At 42.5% G+C, this 5,036-nt stretch overlaps 1 non-coding gene across 1 annotated transcript; it reads left to right on the forward strand.

The window, feature by feature from the left end:
* Positions 1-4,424: 4,424 nt before the first annotated feature.
* On the forward strand, positions 4,425-4,518 carry TRNAY-GUA (transfer RNA tyrosine (anticodon GUA)). Its single transcript has 2 exons — positions 4,425-4,461; positions 4,483-4,518. It is a non-coding gene; the product is annotated as a tRNA-Tyr (tRNA).
* Positions 4,519-5,036: the final 518 nt, after the last annotated feature.

Genomic DNA, 5,036 nt, shown 5'->3' on the forward strand with positions numbered 1-5,036 from the left:
CTATTTTCAACATATATTTTGTTTTATTATTGATTGACATGAAGAATCATAGAATCATAGAGTTGGAAGGGGCCACACAGGCCATCTAGTCCAACCCCCTGCTCAACGCAGGATCAGCCCAGAGCATCCTAAAGCATCCAAGAAAAGTGTGTATCCAACCTTTGCTTGAAGACTGCCAGTGAGGGGGAGTTCACCACCTCCTTAGGCAGCCTATTCCACTGCTGAACTACTCTGACTGTCAATTTTTTTCCTGATATCTAGCCTATATCGTTGTACTTGTAGTTTAAAACCATTACTGCGCGTCCTTTCCTCTGCAGCCAACGGAAACAGCATCCTGCCCTCTTCTAAGTGACAACCTTTCAAATACTTAAAGAGGGCTATCATGTCCCCTCTCAACCTCCTTTTCTCCAGGCTGAACATTCCCAAGTCCCACAGCCTATCTTCATAGGGTTTGGTCCCTTGGCCCCAGATCATCCTCATCGCTCTCCTCTGTACCCTTTCAATTTTATCCACGTCCTTCTTGAAGTGAGGCCTCTAGAACAGCACATGGTACTCCAAGTGTGGTTTGACCAGTGCCGTATACAATGGGATTTTTGAAGTGATGCCCTTGTTGATACAGCCCAAAATGGCATTTGCCTTTTTTACCGCTGCATCACACTGCCTACTCATGTTTAGCTTACAATCCACAAGTACCCCAAGGTCTCGTTCACACACAGTGTTACCTAGAAGTGTATCCCCCATTCAGAAGGCATGCTTTTCATTTTTCTGACCCAGATGCAGAACTTTACACTTATCTTTATTAAATTTCATCTTGTTCTCATTTGCCCATTTTTCCATTGTGTTCAGATCTTGTCAAATCCTGTTTCTATCTTCTGAAGTATTTGCCAGTCCTCCCAATTTGGTGTCATCTGCAAACTTAATGAGTAGTCCCTCCACCCCCTCATCTAGATCATTAATAAATATGTTAAAAAGTACCGGACCTAGCCCTGAGCCCTGAGGTACCCCGTTACTCACCTCCCTCCAGTCTGATGAAACACCATTGACAACAACTCTTTGAGTGCGGTTCTCTAACCAATTCCCTATCCACCTAACTATCTGAAAATCCAGATTGCAGTCCTTCAATTTATCCATCAGAACATCATGAGGAACCTTATCAAAAGCTTTACTAAAATCCAAGTAAATGACATCAACCGAATTTCCACGATCCAGCAAACCTGTTACTTGGTCAAAGAAGGAAACCAGGTTGGTCTGACAGGACCTGTTGGAGACAAATCCATGCTGACTTCCCTGGATCACCAAATTGTCCTCCAGATGTATGCAGATCGCTCCCTTTAATATCTGCTCCATTATTTCCCCTACAACAGAGGTCAGACTCACTGGTCTGTAGATTCCCGGGTCATCCTTCCTCACTTTTTTGAAGATTGGAATAATGTTTGCTCTCTTCCAGTCCTCTGGGACATCTCCAGTCCTTAAAGAGGTCCAGAAGATGATGGACAAGGGTTCTGCAAGTTCTCTGGAAAGTTCTTTGAGCACTCTCGGGTGCATTTCATCCAGCCCAGGGGATTTAAACTCATCCAGTGCAGCTAAATGCCTCTCGACAACCTCTCTGTCCATGTCAACCTGCCACCCAACCTGCCATCCCTTGGCTACTGCCATCTCTAGATGTGCCTAAACCCTTTGACCTGTGGGAAAAAAACAGATGTAAAATAGGTGCTGAGCCTTTCTGCTTTCTCTGCATCCTCCGTTAGAGTTTGTCCATCTGCACCCAACAGTGGGCCTATTGCCTCCTTTACTTTATGTTTGCTCCTCACATAACTGAAAAATCTTTTCTTGTTACAATGGGCTTCCCTGGCCAATCTTAGCTCATTCTCAGGTTCAGCCTTTCTGATGATTGATCTACAGTGCCTAGTAACCTTTAGGTACTCTTCTTTAAAGGCTGTGGCAGTCTCCTTTATGTTGGAGACAATGAAATGGACCTTTTGTTGAATGAGATAAAGCCTCCGGTCTTTTGTCTACAGAGCAGGACTTAAAGGGTGAACTGAAACAGGATAGGTAAACTCATTACTACCAACCACACTTCTGAGAATACCATGCTACTTATAGTATCCAAAGTTGTTGCCAACAACAGACACCATCTGATTTGTCTCTCCCCTCTCCTCCCTCTAGTAGATGAATGGGGGGGGGGGGGTTAGAGGGTTCCACCATCTTTACTTGCTGTTGATTGTTGCTGTTATAGTCCTTTTAATGGGTTTTAATGGGGGGTTTAGTAAAAAAATGGGGTTTCTGTAAACCGCCACAAGCCTTTGGGAGTGGCGGTCAATAAATTGAAGAAATAAATAGATAAATAAACAAACAAGTAAATAAGTTTAATTGAAAAACTTGCCAGATCATGTCATTATTTACATAAATCAATTCATAAGAATACATATATATTTTGCAACAACTAACTGAAAAAGAGAGAAGGAACAATCACCAAAATCTGAACACTATCTCCACATCAAAATAATTCTTGTGATTTTAAAATACTTTAGTCAATACTTTGTTGAGAACTCTTGCTGTTTAAAGCCCCATTTACATGACAATGAATACATATACAGCTTACCTATTCATGCATACAGCTATTTGTAAGGAAGTGCCAATGTGTGTTAATGTTACAAAGAAAACTGGAGACCAGTACCTGGATATATATGGGATTTCAGTCACATAATCATCCATATGTGCTCGCAATGTAACTTATGAATTACTCAATACATATGTTATTTGTAAGTTATATTCCAAGCACATATGGATGAGGATGTGACTGAAATCCCATATACATCTGGGTACTGATTATATCAAGTATACACTGTACATGGATTTTATATGTAATCACTGTAACTTGCAAGTAGGGCTATACTATACCAATTGTTTGCTGTGCTTTATATCACATCACAGATTTATATTAACAGTATTTTTAGCTTCCTGCAGCACCTACTGTTCTACTAAATTTCCGTAATCTTAACTGAATGACTAGGGAAAAGAAAGCCAAGGTTTCTTATATGGTTTGAAGTGAAGCTTTTTCTCTGGGTTCTCCTCTAGTTGCTTAAAGAACTATATTCTTTAATAGTTCTTGCCAGCTCTGGGGTTGAGGCATTTCTGGTGATCTGGAGTTGGGGCCTGGGAAGAATGGGTGTTGAGGAGGGGAGGCACTTCAGCCAGTTTGAACACCATATGCCCTTCAAAGCAGGGGTAGTCAACCTGTGGTCCTCCAGATGTCCATGAACTACAATTCCCATGAGCCCCTGCCAGCGTTTGCGTTGACTACCCCTGCTTCAAAGGACCATTTTCTCCAGGGGAACTCTACAGTCTAGGTAGCAAGGAAGTCTCTAGCTCCCTTTAAGAGGCTGGCAACTCTGCTACCTGCAGCAGGACATTTTCCATGCTTTTGTGATCCCTTCCTTGGTCTGCATGTTCTTGTTGGTGTGTAAGCAAAATGAGAAAGACAAGAAAGACAATCTAGCAATAGTCTAAATTCTAATTGCTAAAGTCTGCAAACTAGCTAGTTAAACAGAATTCTAAATCAGTCAAACTGGAAAATTACAGTGGCATATAATAATAATTGTTTAATTTATTAGAAACCTACATGTAAAATGCCTGGTATTTCAAACACGGAAGATCAGAACAATGTTGCAGAGGACAGAAGGAACAATAGTATTAAACCCCTGCTAATTAAATGTATACTTTTCTTAAACCCTTGCAATCTCCGTTGGTTACACTGTAAGTCTGTACTAGTGGATCCAAGACGGGTATCAGAACTAACTATTTGTTTTTAAAAGCTTAAATTTCCAATTACCTGAGTTGCCAAGTGTTTTTTTTCCTCCTTGCGTGAAAGATCAATGTTAAAAAAACAAACAAACTGGTAATCTACTGCTACAGAAAAGGCATTTCCTGATGAATGTCTCTTGCTGATTGTGTTCAATATCGTCTTTAAAACCAACTTGAAGTTGGGCTCCTCTTGCTCCTTTAATGCTACATTCATCTGAGTGGGTGGAAACTGCGTGTCATACTGTGTCTGAGGAAGTGTGCGTGCACATGAAAGGCCATACCTTGAATGAAAAATTGTAGTTTTTAAAGGTGCCCCTGGACTCGAAATTTGTTCTGCGTTGATTTCAGTGAGATTCAGTTCTGAACGGGAAATGCCTGGTGTGTGGTCGCGGCTGAGCGATATTTTATTGTGGTGGACCAACTCTTCTACGTTGTTCACCTTTGTTTCCAGTAACCGGAGTGATGTTAAGGAGGTTTGAGAAATCACATATTACTATGGCATAGTTGGGAACGACAACTAGAACTGAGATTTTGATTTCCGGAATTGTGTAGATGTTGTCAAACCAAAATTAGAGCGTTTGGAACTCATATAGCAAAAACAGCCAGGCGGTTTCGTAGTCCCTTCGATAGCTCAGCTGGTAGAGCGGAGGACTGTAGAGGTTCTACTACCAAGTGGCAATCCTTAGGTCGCTGGTTCGATTCCGGCTCGAAGGAGGCAAAATTTTATTTTTATGTGTTATCTCTGGTGTTGCTTCCTATTCTCCCATATGCCCTGTCTCATAATTTTAGTGAAATTTAATATAGTGGAATGCACTTTAATATAGGAACACTTTCTCCCGAGGGGCTGCGTTCAAGAGAGAGCCGATTTATGAGGCCAGCAGGCGGAGGACCTGAAGAACTTAGATGGACGTTCCCTTGCTTTTTAGAAATGAAGAAAAGGCAGAGTAACAGTTGACACAGCTCTAGAGAGCAACGCGTTCATTTACGGACTAGACTCGCCGGCGCTGAACAACAGATCTTCTCTCTCGCCACAAGACCTGGAAAACTCTCTTTCCCAGGACACCTTGCGCTTTAGCCCGCCCACTGCTCCGCCTCTGCTCCCCCTACCTCCCTCCCCCCCTCCCGGCCTTTCTTTCCTTACTGGTCGTTCCCCTTCTTCTCTCGCACCGCCCCTGCTTGGCCGCGTGCCGTCCATCACAGCCAATGGGATGCCAGTCCGCGTGCGCAGATTC

This window comes from Paroedura picta, chromosome 9 (assembly GCF_049243985.1).
Source record: "Paroedura picta isolate Pp20150507F chromosome 9, Ppicta_v3.0, whole genome shotgun sequence".
Taxonomy (NCBI): domain Eukaryota; kingdom Metazoa; phylum Chordata; class Lepidosauria; order Squamata; family Gekkonidae; genus Paroedura; species Paroedura picta.